The following is a 23423-nucleotide window of genomic DNA, read 5'->3' as shown; positions in this document are numbered from 1 at the left end:
AAGCGGTTTTCATGTGTCTGTGATCTACTTGGTCTCTGGGCTATGGGCTATGTGGACTTCCTCTGACTCACATGCCAAGGCCAGACATCCCTGGCTTCCCAGGAATGGGAAGGTTTACTTAACTACTCCCCAACAGCACACGTGTAGCCGCCACTGCCTGTGCAATTTACACGTTGTAAGTCTGAGCTGGCAGTCTTTGAGGGCAGTTTTTGGCATTCTTGACCAATCTGCTCCAGATGGCTCGATGGTCAGCACCAGCTCTACGCTGCTGCACTGAGGGTCTGGCCGAGGAATTCCAGTCCCATTTCCTCTTCACTCTCTGTGATCTTGAATTTACCAAAGGGACAAGAAAATAATCATGCACCGTCATCAAGCCCCCACTGGTTTCCCAGTTTCCCAGTCTGAATAGGCAAGTTCTACATTTGGCTTCTTGGGATGCTTATTTGGCAAGAATGAGACCAGATTCCTAAATGGCTGTTATTTTTCTGCGAAGGTAGAAACAGAGACAATTGATTAGGAGGAGTTGTTAATCTATTTTCATAGAAGTTCTTAGGGGCAAAGAGAGAAATGGAGCTGTCAAAAACCAAAGAGAATATCTTGCCCTGAGGCCAATGGCTTTCAGTAATCTTCACTGTTGCCCCGTCCCATGTGCAGAAGGTGTGGAGGCTTTCACCGGAGGTAAACTCTGGCTGCTCTCCTCTACACCATGAAGGAAGGAGCCCAGTCTTGTCACAGGAGATGAGTGATGGACTCTGGAGTCAGGGAGCTTGAATTTGGAGCCACCTCCACCCTCTCAGATTTTGGATTAGGTATTCGATCTTAAAGCCTCAATTTCCTCATGTATAAAATGAGGATAAAAATAGTGCCAACATCATAGATTTAGGTTACAAAATTAACGAAGCAACTCATGTTTCCATCCTTTACATATAGAAAGTGTTTATCAAGTCTCTGCTGTTATTATTTACTGAATTTGGGAGTCCCCAAGAGCTTTTTCACTTTTGACACCAATTGCAAGTTTGAGCACCCCCAGGACCACCCTCAGATTCCACAATTTACTAGAAGGACTCACAGAACTCAGAAAAGCTGTTATATTCAAAGTTACAGTTTATTACAGTGAAGGATACAGATTAAAATCCACAAGGGAAGAGGTTCATAGGGCAGAGCCCAGGAGAGTTCCAGTTGTCCTGTCCCAGTGGAGTCGTGCAACAGTGCCTGTTTCTTCTAGCAACTGTGTGTGGCAATACACACAGAGTGCTGCCAATCAGGGAAGCTCACTTGAGCTTTGGTGTCCAGAGTTTTTATGAGGCTCAGTCACATAGATGTGGTCAACTGGCTGCATCACTTAGCCTCCAGCCCTGCCAGATGGCAAGCTGATACTGCATGGCTAAAGGGCCCCACCATAAATTACATTGTTGGCTTAGACTATCCGCTGTGGCCCAAGGCACCAAGTAAACAAAAACACTGATCAAGCAGGACATTCCAAGGGCTTAGAGGTTGCCTCCCAGGAGCTGGCAACAAAGGCTAAACCTCTCTTAAGGCAAAGTTAATCCTTTACTGCAGACTATTGATAATCAAACTTCTTATGCACTATCAGTAAACCACTAAAATAAGATTTCAAACCCGAAATTAAATTAATAATTCATTAATTATTCTGTTAAAAATTGTGTTTTCACACACATTTACAGACAGCTAATCTTTGGCAAAGGAGTTAAGAACATACAATGGAGAAAGGAAAGTCTCTTCAGTAAAGGGTGTTGGGAAAACTGGACAGCCACATGCAAAAGAATGAAAGTAGACCATTCTCTTATACCATACACAAAAATTATTTCAAAATGGATTAAAGACTTGAAGGTAAGACCTGAAACCATAAAACTTCTAGAAGGAAATATAGGCAGTACACTCTTTGAGATCGATCTTAAAAGGATCTTTTCAAATACCATGTCTTCTCAGACAAGGGAAACAAAAGAAAAAATAAACAAGTGGGACTTCATCAGACTAACGAGCTTCTACAAGGCAAGGGAAACCAGGATCGAAATGAAAAGACAGCTGACCAGCTGGGAAAAAATATTTGCAAATCGTCTATCCAACAAGGGGTTAATCTCCATAATATATAAAGAACTCACACAACTGAACAACAAAAAATCAAACAACTCAATCAAAAAATGGGCAGAGGATGTAAACAGACATTTCTCCAAAGAAGATATGCAGATGGACAATAGGCACATGAAAAGATGCTCAACATCACCGATCATCAGGGAAATGCAAATCAAAACTACACTAAGGTATCACCTTACATCCATTAGAATGGCTATAATCACCAAGACAAAAAATAGCAGATGTTGGAGAGGATGTGAAGAAAAGGGAACCCTCATACACTGATGGTAGGAATGCAAACTGGTGCAGCCACTGTGGAAAACAGTATGGAGAATTCTCAAAAAATTAAAAATAGAACTACCGTATGATTCAGCTATCCCACTATTGGGTATCTATCCAAAGAACTTGAAATCAATAATTCAAAGAAACTTACGCACCCCTATGTTCATTGCAGCATTATTCACAATACCCAAGATGTGGAAGCAACCCAAGTGCCCATTGACTGGTGACTGGATAAGGAAGATATGGTATATGTATACAATGGAATACTACTCAGCCATAAAAAATGACAAAATTGTCCCATTTGCAACAGCATGGTTGGACCTTGAGGGTATTATGCTAAGTGAAATAAATCAGACAGAGAAAGCCTAACACCATATGATTTCACTCCTATTTGGGAGATCAACAAACACATGGGCAAAGACAACTATTTAGTGGTTACCAGGGGGAAGGAGGGGGTGGTGAGAACAAAGGGTGAAAGGGCGCACTTCTATGGTAACTGACAAATAATAATGTACAACTGAAATTTCACAATGTTGTAAACTATTGTAACCTCAATAAAAAAGGAAGATGGTGTTTTGAGCACTTGCCATGATCCCTGCACCATGAAGGGCAGTGGAGACAAAAAGCTCAATAAGCCAGTGCCTCCCTTAATAAACCAGTGGAAGAGACAGATGTTCAGACAAATATTTCCAGTTCTATCCACCAAAGTATTCTAGGAGCCCAATGAAGAAAATTTAATTTTGCTTGGAATTGTAGGGAAAAGCTAAACTATTTTTCTTTGGGAGAATTTTATTTTGATGTTATTATCCTAAACATTAAGTCTTTCTATCTTGAAACATGACTTACCTCTGAATTACATTCCTAATCTATGAATGAGGACTGATGAGGTACTCTAGTGATTGATAACGGTAGTCCCAACGTTTCAAAGCTTCTCACTTTGTTACTTCACCCTTTCAAAGCTCTAACTAATTAATCCCCGTGCATCACTTCTCGTTACTTTTGTCAATTCCTTCAAAGTTTTCTACAGCAGAGTCCTTTGTTTCTGCTGCTGGGCAGTGGCTCAGGGATAAAACAGGAGGAAAAAGTATTTGTTACATGCTTAGGAAGAAGTTGTCCTCACACAATACAAATATTTCCTCCTTTTTATATATTGATTATCTGGATCAAGGATCAGCAAATTCTTTCTGTAAAGGGCCACATAGTACATATTTTAGGCTTTGCAGGCCAGATGGTCTCTCTTGCAGCTACTCAACTCTGCACTGATAGTGTGAAAGCAACTATTTGCAATACATAAAGGAATGGGTGTAGCTATATTCTTAGAAAACTTTATTTACAAAAATGCAGCTGGCCAGATTTGACTGTGGGCTGTAGTTTGCAGACCCCTAATCTCCTTCATTATGACATGAGTATTGTGGATTTACCTAATGTAGAAACATCGAGGGATGAAGAGGGGTTTTCTAATTTAACAGAAACATTAGTAAGCCAGAAGTTAGGAGTGTGTGGTCATCAGCTTTCCAATTCATTGTGCCAAGATGAAATGGGAGTCAGGTCATATGAGTAAAAAGAATGACTAAGACAAATGTGTCAAAACCGTCCTTTTGACCCACTCCCCTGAGATCTGCCCTTGCTGCAAAAGCCGTGGGAAACACCTGGGACATCCTTCAGGCTCTGGCTAGGCCTGCGGGAAAGAGTGGAGGATTTGAGAGCTAGAGTTTGTTGTTGTGATATAAAATGTTTTTGGATCTTCTAATTATAGGGTGGCATATTCGAGGCTATATCTATAGAACATGAAGTAAAGTAGAAAATGGATCTTTTATTTGGTCACCATAATGGCCCCCATGAGGCATTACAACCACTCTTACTTGCCTATCCGGTATTCTGTTTCCTCCCTTCTTACCAATGTAGAGTTGATTTTATTGGGGGAATCAAAGTACCCAAACAAAAAAGAATTTGATTTCCCAAGTTCCCCTTTCAGCTAGAGGTGGCCCATGTGAGAGAGGCTGGCCATTGAGTTAGAAGCAGAATTCTACTGGCAGACCTTCCAGAAACACGATGTTTTTCTTGTTATAAGGGGACAGACTCAACCGGCATACACGTTGGTCCTGTGCATTTCCTTCTTCCAGCTGAGAACACAGCTATGATGCCTAGAGATGGAGCAACCATCTTGTAATGATGAAAATCAAATGCAGTGGAAGATGGAGCAGAATACTAAAAGGAATTTCAATCTTTGATGATTTCCTTAATGCCAGTAATACTTCCTTCTGGACTTCTAATTTATTTGAGAAACAAAACTTTATTGCTTAAGCCACTGTTGGTGGGTTTCTGTTAAATTTAGCCAAATGCAACCCTAATTGGATTAACTGGTTTCAAAAGTCTCAAAGCCGTGAAAATTACTTCATTGTCAGTGTTGAGATGCTATCAGGGGCAAAGTATAAAATCTTAACTTTTCTTTGTGTAGTGTAGACAGTAGAGTTAAAAGCAAGACAGTACTGGATTGATCGATGCTATGGTTCGGGTCCTGTTACTCTTCATCATCTCATTAGCTGCAGTTTCGGGATGCCTAGTGGCTACTGAGAAAGGCATTTATGATTGTGGAGTGTGGGCCCATTAAGGAAACCGGTTGGCTAAACACAATCCAGACTCTATATGTTTAACACAGGGAGTTTCACAAGAACTCGCCAAAAAAGTAGAAAATCTTGGTGATTGTAAATTAGTACATAGCCCCCAAGAGTGTTCCCACATTTTTTGCTGTTATCTCTGAAGTTCCTCAAGTTAACCATTTTATGTAAAAGGAAAATATTTTTTTAAAAGTTTTAATTATCCATTCCTTGTTCTCTATCCAGCTTTATAAATAAATTCTATTCAAACCATGTTTATGATGAGTAATTCTTTAAAAATTTTTCTCTTAAAAGCCTTTGCCATTAATATTTCAGTTAATTAAAAATGCATTATGCCTTAATCCTTTGTTAAATGCACAACAGAATAAAACAGCATATAATATTGAAGTTGGAAGTTTCTTTGGAATTGGATGGTTGGGCTCACAATTGATAGTTTATTAATGTAAACCTCGTGGGGGGTAAGCCAAAGAACATTTCATGTTCTGATGTTTGCAAAAGAGATCAAATTTACAAGGGCATTATTTTTTCCTACTGAATTCCTAAACGTTACTATTAAAAGACATAGAATATGTGTAATACAAACATATGTATCCCAAGAGACAGTTCAAAAAGATTGCTAAACATGGAAAGTTTATGGAGGAATCCAAAGGCAAATTAATATCCCAGAGCATCGATACTAGCTTGGATTTTGGAGATGTTTTCCCAGATTAAAAAGGAGTTTCAGTGTGGGGCCCCATATGGAAAACATGCATAATTTATTTAAAAGACCAAAGCGAAAGTGAATTCACAGTTTGAAATCTGGTAATTATGCTATAATTAAAGGACTAGTTTGTTTTTGTTTTAAAATTATTGTCTTTGGAGTTTCCACCCACCCCCCAGTGCTGTTCAGGGATTCAAAAGTTTAGGAAGGATTTTCTTCAGGGTCCTGAAAGTTTCTATCTGCTTTTTATACTCAACACAATTCAATGCAGTATTTCATACCATCTTTTCACTACAATTCAACAATGGGAACCTTTCGATTCCTTCCCTCCTTATGACGTTCCACTTTATAGATTACATCCAAATAAGGCCACAAAATCAATGAACTTGACCGAGTAAACTGGTTTGGTTGGCTACTCGAGTAAGTAAATCAGTTCTATGTAGACTCATTCATTCAAGAAATATTTCCTGAACCACTTTTGTGTGTTGGGTCCAGTGGCTATGCATTGAGGATCCAGTCCCTGGCCCCAGGAGCTTTGCAGCCACAGTTCTAAAAAGATTCCAAAACACTTCATCAATCATGCAGCATATCATAAGAAGCACAATACATCTTCAGGGAGACTGGACCTTCAACTCCTCTCCTCCCCACTTTTTATTAAATGACAAGCAAACAAAAATGCAGTTAAGTAAAGGAGGAATAGGAAAATATTTTCACAATATCTAAAAATTTTGTGTAATAGAGCCCAGTAAATAAATACATATTTTTAACTTCTTCCATGACCATAAAGAAATGGAGGTAATTATATATTCAAAAGTGAAAACTAGTTTTGGGGATAAAACACCAAGACACAAAAAAGTTTAGATCACATACAATTGTGGTAGCAACAAAAATTTGGTTTCCATTCTCCCATACTCCTTTCTCTCTTTTACATATATATGTATGTTGTAAGATTATATATACTCAAACCGTACAATGATTATTTATCTGTGAGACCAGGTATTCTATTAAAGGCCCACACAAGTAAATTGTACCTAGAATGAAGGGTTTATATATTTGTTCTCTGACAGAAATCCTGGAAGAGTCTCTTTTCAGAGAACCAAACCAAGAATATAAAATATGTTATTCTCTGGTTACTATTCCTGAAATCTGTTTGATCTAATACATTCCATACTAATATCCCCTCCAGCAGTTCAAACTTGAGTACATGAGCACACTGCATAAGCAAAAAGTCTGATGATTGAGCATAGAAGAATACAGTTGACAGATGAAATCAAATATAACTTAGAATGTTAGTCTGACACATATTTAATGGCATTCGTAATCATCCTTGTACTGCATGCTAGTTTGATTTAAATGCATGAGCAGTTCATGTAAAGGACAGTAATTAGTATTACTTTTCAAAAGCCAAACCTAGCATTTTGGGGGCCAACTGAGAATAGGGGGGAAGAAGGGAACTAAGTGGCACTGGAAGCTGTCCTGAGGTTCCTCTGAAGCACTCTAGACTCAACCGCCATGTGGAGTCACATTCTCCCTTCTCTTGAGTGAGAACACCCAGGGCAGTGGTGTTTCCAAAGATGCTTGTTGGAAGGCTCTGTTCTCTCCACCAAGCTAATTACATTGACCTGAGGGGGAGGCGATCCGTTCTCTCTCTCTGTTGAGCAGAGAGAGCCTGAGAAGTACTCAAAGGACTGCACAGATATCCTGTATGACCCCAGACAGCTCATGCTCTGGTCACAGTGGACTCGATACATTTTTGCTAAAGGTTTGAGTGAATGGAGAGTTGCCTCTTTTCATGGAGAAGCAGATTACCTGTGCAGCCCAGTTTCAAGTTCCATGCAGGAACCTAAGGAGAATAAAGGAACTGGAGCAGTGAACCATCCCACCTCGACCACATGACGGAGGCCTGAGTGCTAAAACCCCTGCTGCTTCATTCCCATCCACAACACCCATGTGACCAGAAAGGCTGTCTGCCACACTGCTTCACCCTGTAGTGCCAAAGCGTCCTCAGTAGGTTTGCTCAGTGGGAACAAACCAGCTGCCTTCAAATCCTAATGCTGGAAGTGGATTGTTGAGTGGTGGGGCTCAGGACTCTGAGATAAGAGACCAGGGTTAGTCTGGGGTTGTATTAGGGACCAGGCAAGAGCCCTGCCTGCCAAAAATCCCAAGCAAGAGGAAGGCAGGAGGCAGAGGAGGACACAGCAAGTTAAGAGGAGAACAAAGGGAAGAGGGAGGAACATTGAAGAAAGTTAGGAGGGAAGCCAAAGAAACAGGAAAAAAAGTGCAAAGAGAGACAAGGCAAGAAGTGGAATAATTAATGTGGGTGAAGCATTGAGACAAAGGAGTGAGAGGAGAACAAAGAAAGGGAGGAAAATCGGAGAGAGACTGAAATAAGCCAGTCCTGGATTCTGAGCAGCAAGAGAAGGTGTCCTCAGACAGAGTCTGTACTGCGTGTATCTGCTTACATGAAATTATTATTGCATTTGACATTATCCCTATTATATGACTACTATTTCCTGCCATTATATTACTTTAATAAAATGAAAATAATCAGATCTGAAATAATTTTTAAAGCTGATTTTTAACTTGTCTACATTTTCTGAATGGTGTTGCTTTCCTGTCAGTTGCAGACTGAATTTTAAAAGTTATGTAAACTAGACTTTTAGGTCCTGTCGTAGTTAAGAAAAAAAAAAGCTAAACTAAAAAAACCAACCCAAATATTTCACACATTATGCTGGTGGGTCTAATTACATTTCTAGGCTCAGCAATATAAATGTTTAATAAGCATGTGTTGATAGAATGATATAATCTTTGCCATTCATCAAGCTTCGTTTAAAAACAACACTGGTGATATTATACTATAGTGTTTATATTATAAATGGGGCATCAGCAAAGTAATTCCAAATTGAAATTAAGAATAAGAACCCTTTCGGATTGAAATTAGGAAGGATCAAATTGTAAAAGATGAGATGAGTCATCAATAACACGGTCCCCAAACAAGTCAGTAAATAGGCGATTAAAAGAGCTTGCAAAATACAGTCAAGGTGACCTCAAGAAGACAGGTCTCCAGTGTGATTATGACTAAGAAAGCTTAAATCAAAATAATTGCATTGCATTCCATCTGAGAATCAGGTAATATGGCATATCAATGCACTGGAGCCTGCAAATCTGTGTGTCTGAATAAAGGTCAAGTTCCTACAAGGTCTTCCCAGGAGGTTCCTCTCAGTTCTCACAGGCAGAATGATTTTTGTTTGAAAGATATGTTCACGGGCACCCTTTCTGTTTGGTGTTTGTAAGAGTCTCAGGCTGGAGATCATGACCTGGGTTCCACATATGTATCTAAAGATGAGCCCTTATACTTCTGGACTTCATTTTTCCATCCGTAAAATGGGAGTGTGGAGCTAAAATCACAAAGACACCTTCCAGAAGTGTTAACTCTCCTTCCTTCCCTTTCGTTTTCTGGACCCTTGGAGCTGTCTTTCTTTCCTTGCTGCCAACTTTTCTGTTTTCCTATTATCTGTCTCTTATGAACACATCTCATTAATTCATAACAAAAGTGGCTGTTGAATATTGGATGAGTACTTCCATGTGCCAAGAGCACTTTAACTGCTCTATTTCATTTAATCTTCCCAATAGACCAATGACATTGTTTCAGAGCAATAAATATTCATCTAAGTCATTCTCTACATTGTATCACAACAATATTCTATATTCTTAAATGCCTAAAAGTTGGCTAGTTAATCTGTTTCTGATATTGTATTAGAAGGATAAATATTGACATATATGTGTGTGTGTAAAACAATGCTATAATAAACATGTGTGTATACATCATTTCTTCATTCAACAAATATCTATTGAGTGCCTGCTATGTGCCAGGCATTACTTGTGAAGGTGGTCAAGAAAATCTTATCCTTTGTCTTCAAGAATCGTACGGTGCATTGGAAAATGTAAGTAAGTAAACAGATTACAGAGTGAGGACACAATTGGAGTACAAAGGAGGAGTGATTGGCAAAGGCTTCCTGAGTCAGAGGTGTGTGGCAGAGGCTCCTGGAGAAGAGAAATGGAGGGTTTTACAGAAACTGAAAGATCTACAATAGAGCTAATATGTTTTACAAAGTGCTAGTTGCAACCCATCAGTCAGTTATGAAACCGGTTGTGTTGCTCATGGTCAATATTTCATGCAAAATGAGATAGAATAAAACAGAATGGAAAATACCAGAGTGTATCACTGTAAAAAGGTGAAATCTTGTTTTAAAAAACTTTGGTTTCGGAGGAGAAGATCCAAGATGGCGCCGTGAGTAGTCCTCTTTGTCTCTCGCCCTTCGAGTCTACAATTATTTGGACACTTATCGCTTGACAAAGGATATCCAGACAGCATCTCAGGACGTCTGAGACACCCACGTGACTATACATCGGAAGGCGGATGGACTTTCCTCCGGGAGGATGTGGAAATAGGTGAAAACTCTCCGACCCCGACGGGCAGCCTAGTACCCGCAAGCGGCTTTCTTCCAACGGACACCCCCAGAAGATCCACACACATCTAGGGCAGGATCGAGAACACAACAGAGGAGCGACGGTGGAAACAGGTGACCAGAACCCTACCTAAACCCCCCGCAATTACTCCTAAACGCAGAGGGAAACTTTGGAGTTGCACACCTGAGCCCGCGGGGAGAGTCTCTCCCCACCATTGGCGGGGAGACCCAGCCTGGTGCTCGGGGCACCCGGAGGGTCCCAGAGAGAGTCATGGAGGGTACGGAGGTCTCCCAGCTGCCGTTGCCCGCCCCGTGGGACTAGGGATTGCCGGAGATCTTGGAGAGGACTGGGGCTGGGGGAACTTTCAAAGGCCGGTTCTGCGACCCGGAGGGGAAGCGCCGGAGCTCCGCCCGGGCAGCAGACAAAACTCTCTGTCTGCCGTTAGCAGAGGGGCCACGCCGAGCATTCACGGCTCCGGGAGAGGCCCGGAGAGAAGCCCAGAGGGCGGGGCGACCCCCAGCTGCCGTTGCCCGCCCCATGGGGCTAGAGGTTGCCAGAGATCTCGGAGAGGACCGGGGCGGGGGGAACTTTCAAAGGCCGGTTCTGCGACCCGGAGGGGAAGCGCCGGAGTTCCGCCAGGCAGCAGACAAAACTCTCTGTCTGCCGTTAGCAGAGGGGCCACGCCCAGCATTCAGGGCTCCTGGGAGAGGCCCGGAGAGAAGCCCAGAGGGCGGGGCGACCCCCAGCTGCCGTTGCCCACCCCGTGAGACTAGGGATTGCCGGAGATCTCGGAGAGGACTGGGGCTGGAGAGAGTTCCAGAGACCCAGCTTAGTAGCCTAGGGGGAAACCCTACAGGCTCACAGCAGCCTTAGGGAAAGCCTCTGCACAGCACCAGTAGAAGGCACCCAGCCGCCAGCCACAAGGCTGGAAGACCCCAGGGCAAAAGCAGCATAGCTAGGTGTACTAACCACAGACTGTAGAAGATGCCAATAGCTCTCCTGCGACCCATAGAGGACAAGTGAGATTCGGTGGGTGCCGACAGCAACGGAGCGACAAATATAAGTGATCCCACCCCTGGCCGCTGGAAAAGCCCATAACACCGTTGCAGACCCCAAGGAGAGAGCACATCTAGGTGGGCTGCAACAGTAGGCACCTGCAGCCTGAAGCCCCCCTGTGAGGGCCCCCACAGCAGAGGAGGGAATCCAAAGGGCCACTGTGGCTACGAAGAGGGGACCAGGCCCAGTTAGCAACTACGGACAGGGTTCCTGGTTGGTGAAGTATAAACAGCTGCTCCCCCCACCGCAGCAGCTGAAACAAGTGAAAGGAGTAACTAAACTCTATCTCCATGCGGAGGCACAAATCAACAACATCAAGCAATATGAAAAAATACATCAAATCTCCAGAACAGAAACAAAGTAACAAATACACAGAAAACAATCCCAAAGAAAATGAGATATATAACCTAAATGATGATGACTTCAAAACAGCCATCATTAAGATTCTCAATGAGTTAAGAGAGAATTCTGACCGTCAACTCAACGAGTTCAGGAGCTATGTCACAAAAGAGTTTGATACGATAAAGAAGAACCAAACAGAAATATTGGAAATGAAGAACACAATAGAGGAGATTAAGAAAAATCTAGATGCTCTGAACAGTAGGGCAGATAATATGGAGGAAAGAATTAGCAATTTGGAAGATGGCAATATAGAATTGCTGCAGGCAGAGGAGGAGAAAGAAGCAAGACTTAAAAGAAATGAAGAAACTCTCCGAGAATTATCAGACACAATTAGGAGATGCAACGTAAGGATTATAGGTATACCAGAGGGAGAAGAGAAGGAGAAAGGGGCAGAAAACCTATTCAAAGAAATAATGGCTGAGAACTTCCCAAATCTGGTGAGGGAGATGGATCTTCAGGTGACAGAAGCCAATAGATCTCAAAACTTTATCAATGCAAGAAGACCAACTCCACGGCATATAGTAGTGAAGCTAGCAAAAGTCAACGACAAGGAGAAAATATTAAGGACAGCCAGGCAAAAGAAACTAACCTACAAAGGAACCCCCATCAGGCTATCAGCAGATTTCTCAGCAGAAACTTTACAGGCTAGAAGAGAGTGGAATGATATATTCAAAAATCTGAAGGACAAAAATCTACAGCCGAGAATTCTCTACCCAGCGAAAATATCCTTCAAATACGATGGAGAAATAAAAACTTTCCCAGATAAACAAAAATTAAGGGAGTTCATTGCCACAAAACCTCCTCTTCAGGAAATCCTCAGGAAAACCCTCATTCCTGAAAAATCCAAAAAAGGAAAGGGGCTACAAAACCAAGAGCAGAGGAGATAAGTAGAAGGGCAACAACAGAGAGTAGCAGCTCTACATCAGAACAGATTAAACCATGGGACGAGAAACAAAGGAAACTGAAGAAAACCGGAAAACAAGACACAAAATGGTAGTGGTAGGCCCCCACGTCTCAATAATCACTCTAAATGTAAATGGATTGAACTCCCCAATCAAAAGACACAGAGTGGCAGGACAGATCAAAGAACAAGATCCAACAATATGCTGCCTCCAGGAAACACACCTCAGCCCCAAAGACAAACACAGACTCAGAGTGAAGGGATGGAGAACAATACTCCAAGCTAATAATGAACAAAAGAAAGCAGGTGTCGCTATACTAATATCAGACAAGGTAGATTTCAAAGCAAAACAGATAAAGAAAGATAAAGAGGGACAGTATATAATGATAAAAGGGACTCTCCACCAAGAAGACATAACACTTATAAATATATACGCACCCAACACAGGAGCACCAAAATTTGTAAAGCAACTCTTAATAGAACTAAAAGAAGACATCAACAACAATACAATAATAGTAGGGGACCTCAACACACCATTAACACCAATGGACAGAACATCCAGACAGAAAATCAACAAGGAAATAATAGAATTAAATGAAAAATTAGACCAGATGGACTTAATAGATATATATAGAACACTTCATCCAAAAACAGCAGGTTACACATTCTTCTCAAGTGCACATGGAACATTCTCAAGGATTGACCATATTTTGGGAACCAAAGCAAACATCAATAAATACAAGAGAGTTGAAATAATATCAAGCATCTTTTCTGATCATAACGCTATTAAACTAGAAATCAACTACAAGAAAAAAAGCAGAGAAAGGTGCAAAAATGTGGAGACTAAACAACACGCTTCTCAACAAACAATGGATCATTGAAGAAATTAAAGAAGAAATCAAATATTATCTGGAGACAAATGAAAATGAGAACACGACATACCAAATCATTTGGGATGCAGCAAAAGCAGTCCTAAGAGGGAAATTCATCGCAATACAGGCTCACCTCACTAAACAAGAAAAAGCTCACGTAAGCAACCTCAAACGACACCTAACAGAACTAGAAAAAGAAGAACAAACAAAGCCCAGAGTCAGTAGAAGGAGAGAAATAATAAAAATAAGTGCAGAAATAAACGATATTGAAACAAAAAAGACAATAGAAAAGATCAATGAAACAAAGAGTTGGTTCTTCGAAAGAATTAACAAAATTGACAAACCCCTAGCCAGACTCACCAAGAAAAGAAGAGAGAAATCGCAAATTAATAAAATCAGGAATGACAGAGGAGAAATCACAACAGATACCAATGAAATACAAGAGATCATAAGAGAATACTATGAAAAACTATATGCCAACAAATTGAACAACCTGGAAGAAATGGACAAATTCCTAGACTCCTACAATCTCCCCAAACTGAATCAGGAAGAAATGGAGAATCTGAATAGACCAATCACAAGTAAGGAAATAGAAACGGTAATCAAAAACCTCCCCAAAAACAAGAGTCCAGGACCAGACGGCTTCTCTGGAGAATTCTACCAAACATTCAAAGAAGACTTAATACCTATTCTCCTCAAACTGTTCCAGAAAATTGAGAAAGATGGAGAACTCCCTAACACATTCTATGAAGCCAACATCACTCTGATCCCCAAACCTGACAAGGACAACACAAAGAAGGAGAACTACAGGCCGATATCACTGATGAACATAAATGCAAAAATCCTCAACAAAATTTTGGCAAACCGATTACAGCAATACATCAAAAAGATTATACACCATGATCAAGTGGGATTTATACCAGGGACACAGGGATGGTTCAACATCCGCAAGTCAATCAACGTGATACACTACATCAACAAAATGAAAAACAAAAACCACATGATCATCTCAATAGATGCAGAGAAAGCATTCGACAAGATCCAACACCCATTTATGATAAAAACCCTCAGTAAAATGGGTATAGAAGGAAAGTACCTCAACATAATAAAGGCCATATATGATAGACCCACAGCCAACATCATACTCAATGGACAAAAGCTGAAAGCCATCCCTCTGAGGACAGGAACAAGACAAGGGTGCCCACTTTCACCACTCCTATTCAACATAGTACTGGAGGTGCTGGCCAGAGCAATTCGGCAGGAAAAAGAAATAAAAGGAATCCAAATAGGTAACGAAGAAGTAAAACTCTCGTTGTTTGCAGACGACATGATCTTATACATAGAAAACCCCAAAGAATCCACAGAAAAACTATTAGAAATAATCAACAACTACAGCAAAGTAGCAGGGTATAAAATTAACGTGCATAAATCAGTAGCATTTCTATACACTAACAATAAACTAACAGAAAAAGAACTCAAGAACTCTATCCCATTCACAATCGCAACGAAAAGAATAAAATACCTTGGGATAAACTTAACCAAGGAAGTGAAGGATCTATACAATGAAAACTACAAGACTTTCTTGAAAGAAATAGGCGATGACATAAAGAGATGGAAAAACATTCCTTGCACATGGATTGGAAGAATAAACATAGTTAAAATGTCCATACTACCTAAAGCAATATACAGATTCAATGCTATCCCAATCAGAATCCCAAGAACATTCTTCACAGAAATTGAACAAACAATCCTAAAATTCATATGGGGGAACAAAAGACCGCGAATTGCTAAAGCAATCCTGAGCAAGAAAAACAAAGCTGGCGGAATCACAATCCCCGATTTCAAAACATACTACAAAGCTACAGTGATCAAAACAGCATGGTACTGGTACAAAAACAGGTCCACAGATCAATGGAACAGAATTGAAAGCCCAGAGATAAAACCACACATCTATGGACAGCTAATCTTCGACAAAGGAGCAGAGGGCCTACAATGGAGAAAAGAAAGTCTCTTCAACAAATGGTGCTGGGAAAACTGGACAGCCACATGCAAAAGATTGAAAATTGACCATTCTTTTTCACCACACACCAAAATAAACTCAAAATGGATCAAAGACCTAAAGATTAGGCCTGAGACAATAAGTCTTTTGGAAGAGAATATAGGCAGTACACTCTTTGACATCAGTTTCAAAAGAATCTTTTCGGACACTGTAACTCCTCAGTTGAGGGAAACAGTAGAAAGAATAAACAAATGGGACTTCATCAGACTAAAGAGCTTCTTCAAGGCAAGGGAAAACAGGATTGAAACAAAAAAACAGCTCACTAATTGGGAAAAAATATTTACAAGCCACTTATCCGACAAAGGGTTAATCTCCATAATATACAAAGAACTCACACTGCTTAACAACAAAAAAACAAACAACCCGATCAAAAAATGGGCAGAGGACATGAACAGACATTTCTCAAAAGAAGATATGAATATGGCCAATAGACACATGAAAAGATGTTCATCATCGCTAATCATCAGGGAAATGCAAATCAAAACTACACTAAGATATCACCTTACCCCCGTTAGATTGGCAAAAACATCCAAAACCAAGAACGACAAATGTTGGAGAGGTTGTGGAGAAAGAGGAACCCTCATACACTGTTGGTGGGAATGCAAACTGGTACAACCACTATGGAAAACAGTATGGAGATTTCTCAAAAAGTTAAAAATAGAAATACCCTATGACCCAGCCATCCCATTACTGGGTATCTATCCTAAGAACCTGATATCAGATATCTCAAGAGTCCGTTGCACCCCTATGTTCATCGCAGCATTATTTACAATAGCCAAGACGTGGAACCAGCCTACATGCCCAGAAACTGATGATTGGATAAAGAAGATGTGGTATATATACACAATGGAATACTACTCAGCCATAAAAAAAGACGAAATTGGCCCATTCACAACAACGTGGATGGACCCCGAGGGCATTATGTTAAGCGAAATAAGTCAGTCAGAGAAAGACGAACTCTATATGACTCCACTCATAGGTGGAAATTAGTATATTGAGAAGGAGATCTGATCGGTGGTTACCAGGGAAAAGGGGGGGTGGGGGGAGGGTACGGAGGGGGAAGTGGTGTACCCACAACATGACTAACAAAAATGTACAACTGAAATCTCACAAGGTTGTAATCTATCATAACATTAATAAAAAAATAATAATAAAATAAATAAATAAATAAATAAATAAAAAACTTTGGTTTCATTAGATGTGTGAACCAAGTAAAAAGATATTGAGAAAAACATATTGAGGAATACGTTTTACTTCAGTTTTTTGAAAACTGACAGTTTAGAAACTGTCAAGGGTGTGTAGGGGAGGCAGCTTAGAGAGTGTCAAAGATGAGATCTGAAATGAATTTTACTATATCCTGAAGACTGCGGGAGGCAATAAAGAGTAATTCAAGGAATAATGTGATCGACTTTGTGTTTTGCAAAGATCCTTCTAGAGAAAAGATTAAAGAAGATCCAGGAGACTGCTCTGGTAGCTGTTGCAGCAATGTGTAAGAGATCAAGATGATCTGGACTGGGAGAGTAGCAGTGGGGTGGAGAGAGAGCCCTCTTAAGCCTAGCCCTCAATTCATGGAAGGACTAATCTGTGCTGTTGCACAATTCCCTCCAGCAGTAACCAGTAGGTCATGTGTAAGGCAGAGAAAGCAGAACAATTGATCCCTACTTGGGATGTTGACCAATAAGTACAACAAGATGACACTGGGGTTTGGGACTATTAAGGAAGTGATGGCAGTGTTAGACTGTGAAATCTAATCTGAATTTGAAAAGAAACAAAATCCAGGGGCTGGCCCCATGGCCCAGTGGTTAAGTTCGCGTGCACTACTTCAGTGACCCAGGGTTTTACCAGTTCCAATCCTGGACATGGCACTGCTCATCAAGCCATGCTGAGGCGGCATCCCACATAGCACAACCAGAGGCACTCACAACTAGGATATACAACTACGTACTGGGGGTTTTGGGGGAGAAGAAGCAGGAAAGAAAAAAATGTTGGGGAACAGATTAACATTAACGCGTGCCAATCTTTAAAAAACAAGTAAATAAATAAGAAGAAATGAAATCCAGAAGCTGATTTAAGCAAAAAATAGTGAGGATAAGATGCCCACTAGAATGGCTAAAATTAAAAAGACTGGCAATTCCCAGTGTTGGCAAGGATGTGGAGCCAGTAAAGCTCTCATATACTGCTGGTGGAAATAAAAATTGATACAGTCGCTTTGGAAAACTGGTTGGCAGTATCTAGTAAAGCTGATCACATACAGATCTTGTGACCCAACTATTCCTCTCCTTGGTACTCCTCTTCTCCGAAAGAAAAGCATGCAGTTGTCCAAAAAGTCATGGACAAGACGCTTCATAGCAGCCTTATCCATAATAATCAAAAACTGAGAGCAACTTAAAGTTCGTCAATAATAGAATGTGTTTATACATTCATATATCATACTATCCCTTGCAAAAACATGGGTTAATCTCACAAACAGAGAATGAAAGAAGCAGACACAAAAGCCTATGTACTGCATGATTCCATTTATAGGAAGGTCAAAACAGATAAAGCTAATCTATGGTGTGGGAAATCAGAATAGTGGTGACCTTTGATGAGGGCCAGTGATGGCTTGGTAGGGACTCAAAGGACTTCTCGGAGTTGAAAATGTTCTATTTCTTGATCTGGGAGGTGATTACATGAGTATGTCCACTGTGTGAAAAATCATTAGACCTTACGTTTATGATTTTTGATTGTGAAATATGTTTTACTTCAGTTTTTTGAAAAGGAGAAGGTCAACAGAGACTAATTATTGTCGCAGAATAAATTCGAGCAGAAGTGCAATTTCTGCTTCCATAGATGGCACCTCAGCTGCCGAAAGCTGAGTTTATCCTATACCTCAGTTAGTGACGCAGTAGTCCACAGACATTTTTTTTATATTTTATGTCATGTTATTTTTATTCTCTTTATCCCTCGTCTTCCACCCTCCCAGGTACCCATCCTAGTGGATTTAATATCTATCCCTTCAGTTCACTGTCCATTTTTCCGTGTAGAAATATGTATATCCTTGAAAAATTCATGGTGGTGGTGTGTACGTGTGCTTTTAGTGTATACAAATGACACTGTGCTAAAAATATCATTTTATTTATTACACATTAGACTTAAATACTGTGACTTTGAGATGTATTCATGTTATCTGAAGCTATAACTAATTTATTATAATTGCTGCATGGCAGTCCACTGTATGCAAGCGTTTTACTTATTCGTGACCCTAATAGTGGACATCCAGGTTGCCTCCCTCTCCTTGCTACCACAAACTGTACAGGTTTCCTTATGGATCTGTGTGAGAGTTAGTTAAGCACATTTTACAGGCTTTTCATCTTCATCATCAGTTGTTTTTTTTTTTGTTCAGGAAAATTCAACCACATTCCTATCACGTTTTATTTATTTATTTGTTTTTGGTGAGGAAGTTTGGCCCTGAGCTAACATCTGTGCCAATGTTCCTCTATTTTGTGTGTGGGACACCTGCCACAGCGTGGCTTGATGAGTGATGTAGCTCCACGCCCAGGATCTGATCCTGTGAACCCCAGGCTGCTGAAGCAGAGCGCACCAAACTTAATCACTATGCCACTGGGCTGGCCCCCCATCAAGTTTTATAATGCTTTTTACTTTTTTCCCCAATCTGATAAACAAAAAATTCTCAATACAGTCTTAATTTACAGTTTTAAATAATAGTAAGATTAAATATCTTTTTCATACTTTTTTGTCTGTTTGTATTTCTTCTTAGTCAACTGCTTGTTCATGCCTTTACTTCATTTTTCTTCTGGGGTTTTGTTTTTTATCTTATTGACTCTTAAGAAGTATTTATACATTAACAAAATTGACCTGTGGTTGTATATTGCAGATATTTTTCTCATTTTATTATTTGTCTTTAACTTTATTTATTACAGTGCTGCTGGTGGTTACAGAGGAGTTTGGTTTTCTGTGCAGTTGTGTTTGGTTTGGTTTGGGCCTTATAGCTGTCTTTTTATGGTTTTGGTTTGGAGGTGATGCTCAAGAAGAGCCAAAAAACCTTCTAATTCAATTAGAGGTTAAGAGGTAAGGGAAGTGTGGGCGAGGGAGTGTGGGGTTAAGGGGCTCCTTCATCCTATCAAGACCCAACCAGGAACAAAGTAACCAACCGCACCAAAGGGAACTGTAGTTGCAAAACAAATTCTTGATGATAGAACCTGCTAGGAATGTCTAAGATAAAGCAAAACAGTGCTTGCTTCGGCAGCGCGTATACTGCAATGGGAAAGATACAGAGATTAGTATGGCTCCTGCGCAAGGATGACATGCAAATTTGTAAAAGCATTCCATACTTTTGAGGAAAAAAAGGATTTAAACCACAGTAAGAATTCAGTTAATGGCAACAGTTGTTATGACAAAAAAAGAAAAGATAAACCAAAATATATCCAGGATGTTGTCTTCAATATAGCTACCCTGTACTCACCGAGATCCTATGACTGAGTCTTTGTTGGGTGCTGAAGCCAGGCTAAGTTCCACCATTGTGACTTAGGTCATGGGGCCTGTGTCCTGCAGTGTCAAGAAAGCAGGTGTGGCAGCCTGTCAGCCATGTGTGGACCCCTAGCAGTGGTGAGAAGTTCAGTCCCCCAGGCTGATACCTTCTGAAATGTGTCACATGGTGAAGGAAGCAATGGTTCTTCTCTGGTCAGCATAACTGCTGAAGGAATATAGTCACTTCTTTTTTTAGACACTTTATTTGGAAATTTAAACCGTGCCTTATCCCAAACGGGGATTTGAGATTGCTTCCGTGCAAAAATATAGTGCAAGATAAAAAGAGTAGGTGAAGAAATTATGGAAAAGGGAAAATCCGAGTAGGACAAAGAAGCCAAAACCTGGGATAACATCATGTGGCAAAATGCATCTCTAAATGTGTGGTAGCACTTGTGAAAGAAGGGCAGGCACTTGGCTGAGCTGCCCAGCATCAAAAGCAAAAGGAGAGAAACCTTTTCGTGAGAGCTGCTCATGCAAACTACAGTCAATCCTGATACCGTGTTCTGAGAAAAACTTCTCCGTTGTGTACCCATAAAGAGAATGATGCTCCATCACTAGCTGGTAAGGTCTCGGCATAACATAAACAGTGACTAATATAAGCCCCTCGTGCAGGCAGCTAAGGGGAGGTCTTTTTTTTGGGGGAGGGGGCAGGGAAAGATTTGCCCTGAACTAACATCTGTTGCAAATCTTCCTCTTTTGTTTTCTTCTCCCCAAAGCCCCAGTGCATGGTTGTATATCCTAGTTGTAAGATCTTCCAGTTCTTTCTATGTGAGCCGCCACCATGGCATGTCAACTGACAGACAGGTGGTGTGGTTCTGTGACTGGGAAGCGAATCCAGGCCACTGAAGCAGTGAGAGCACCGAACCTTAACCACTAGGCCATCTGGCTCAAGGTCCCGATATTTTTATACCCATTGGTTCTCCCACAGAAAGACTGAAAATGTCTCCCCTTTCTTGATCAGCAAATTCCATTAGACAAGGGAAGACAGATGCTGTGAATGTCCGTCATGTGTGGTTCAAAATCCATGGGGTGAATGTTGGTTCTTTTGTGTTCTGTAGTCAAATATCCAACGTAGCAGGGGAGGCTTGGATGAGAATTCTGTGGCTAAAAAGGGCTTTCACACTGAACTCTGTAATCTTTGCTGGCTTTTTATTCCTACCCAATACAAAGTACCCTTCTGACAACTGCAGGGTACTTTAAGAAACAATATTTTACTGTAACAGTGACTGAACTTCACAGTTGATTTGCTACCCACATGACTCCTTTTCTCTTCTATTAAGACTGGTTTTGTGTATGTTTTCAAATAAGTCAACTGAGCAGTCAGGGTGATGAGAAGGGCAGCTTAGAGGAAAAGAGCAAACAGGAACAAAAGGGAGGAGGCGCGCGTGTTCTTCTGGCGTCTTATTTTTGTCCAGGTGCTCTTAGAGACACAGAAGTGGAGGGCGTGCATGCTTTATGGAACACAGTCAGCCCGGGCAAAGACTGTCCTGTATTTGGAATTAGTTTTGGAAGCAGAACAGAGGTGTGTTTTTCATTATGCCACATTGGATTTTCGCATTCGAGAGTATAATTACCGAACCCAGCCCTCAAACCACTGCAAAAACATCACATGCTTCTTACACACAGTTTCTCCCTTCACACTAGCACTCCAGTGCCCACCGAGGGCCCTGCCCACAGTAGGGTTAGTTTAAAATTCTTTTCAAACACAGTTGTAACATAGCTCTCATCCACAGAACAAGTATTATCAGCAGTTAAATCACAGGATTATTCTTCCATTACAGATAACTAGGTTCATTTAATGCAGAAGAGCTGTTATAGTAAAACCCTTGGGTCAGACTCTCCCTGTGTATAAAACTGCTCTCCAGGAGTCAGGCTGTCAGCAACGCACCAGTCTCTCCTTGAAGCTTATAATGAACCCGTGCTCCAAACCAAAGTTTAGAAGCTCCACTCAGTTTGGAGTTTAACTTCTACTTCATTGAAAGTTCAAAAGCAGCGCCAAGGAGAAACAAAGACAGAAAGAGGTAAATATTTTGCGCTTCTTCTCTGCCCGGGAGCACATTTGGGGTCCGTGAGAAATTCTAAGTGCCAGGCTCTCTTATGTTCCCCCTTCCTCATTGCACACTGCTGACCCGTGATTCTCCCCACTGACCCCTGCAGGCTGGGGATCACAGTCACTGAGGCTGCCTGAGCAGAAGCAGTTTCTTATTGAGTTGTATTCTAGCTGCTTGGAAGGTTTAATCAGCTTTTTGAAGAAGCTCACTCAAGAGGAGTGGCAGTGGGGGAAAGGGAATCATTCACCACCTGGGTTAGCGTAGAATATACACCGCTAATATAATGCAAGATGGGCATAGGCGCTATATTAACAAACACTTGTTCTTTTAATAGTTAGTTGTTTATAATAAAGTAATTTACATTTAACTAACGTTTACTATGCACAAGACATTGTGCCTTATGTGTATTAACTCATTTAATCCTCCTGACAACTCTAGGAAGATGGTAGGTGATACTACCGTCCCCTGTTACAGAGGAGACTAAGGAGATCAAGTGATTTGTCCTTGGTGATTTAGGAAGTTACAGGTAAAGCCTGGGTCTGTAGCCTAGCTCCAGTGTCTATGTGGTTAACCCCCTCCAGCTCTTCTCAACCGGGTTCACTGAGAGAATCAAACTCTAGGGCTGGCCCCATGGCTGGGTGGTTAAGTTCACACTCTGCTTAGGTGGCCCTGGGTTTGGCTGGTTCAGCTCCTGGGTGCGGATGTGTCACCGCGCATCAGGCCACGCTGAGGCGGCGTCCCACATAACAGAGCCAGAAGGACCTACAACTAGAATATACAACTACGTACTGGGGGGCTTTGAGGAGAAGAAGAAGGAAAAAAAAAAAGAAGATTGGCGACAGATGTTAGCTCAGGTGGCACTCTTTAAAAAAAAACAAACAAAAAACCCCCTAGTGCTCCAGGGCGTCCATCGTGTGTAATGAATTATCTTCTCACCATGCACCCAGAACAGCTGTAGCTGTGTATCGTCCTTGGGTACACAGCATACATCCTAGTGACTTCAGAAAAATAGCCACTCCAATAATTTTCTGCTTGATTCTCTTGTATAACCCCTGTTGGAAAAAGCCATTTGATTATACTACGTAATGTGTACTAGAGAAACATATAACTAGAAGTATTAATTATTGCTGTGGACTGAATGCTTGTGTCCCTTCCCCTCCATTCATATGTTGAAGCCTCGTCCTTAAAGTGATGGTATTTGCAGGTAGGGCTTTGGGAGGTAATCAGGTTTGGATGAGGTCATGGGGGTGGAGCCCCCATCAAGGGATTGGAGCCCTTATAAGGAGGAAGAACCCAGAGCTCTCTCTTTCTCTCTCTGCCCTGTGAGGACACAGTGAGAAGACAACCATCTATGAACCAGGGAGCGGCCCTCCCCAGACACCAAATCTGCC

The 23423-nt window shown here is 41.1% G+C and overlaps 1 non-coding gene across 1 annotated transcript; it reads left to right on the top strand.

Annotated features, from left to right (window-relative positions):
* The first annotated feature begins 19684 nt into the window (after positions 1-19684).
* LOC111768943 (U6 spliceosomal RNA) lies at positions 19685-19789 on the top strand. Its single transcript, XR_002801626.1, has one exon. It is a non-coding gene; the product is annotated as a U6 spliceosomal RNA (small nuclear RNA).
* Positions 19790-23423: the final 3634 nt, after the last annotated feature.

This window comes from Equus caballus, chromosome 18 (assembly GCF_041296265.1).
Source record: "Equus caballus isolate H_3958 breed thoroughbred chromosome 18, TB-T2T, whole genome shotgun sequence".
Taxonomy (NCBI): Eukaryota; Metazoa; Chordata; class Mammalia; order Perissodactyla; family Equidae; genus Equus; species Equus caballus.
This window is presented reverse-complemented; position numbering and strand designations above follow the sequence as displayed.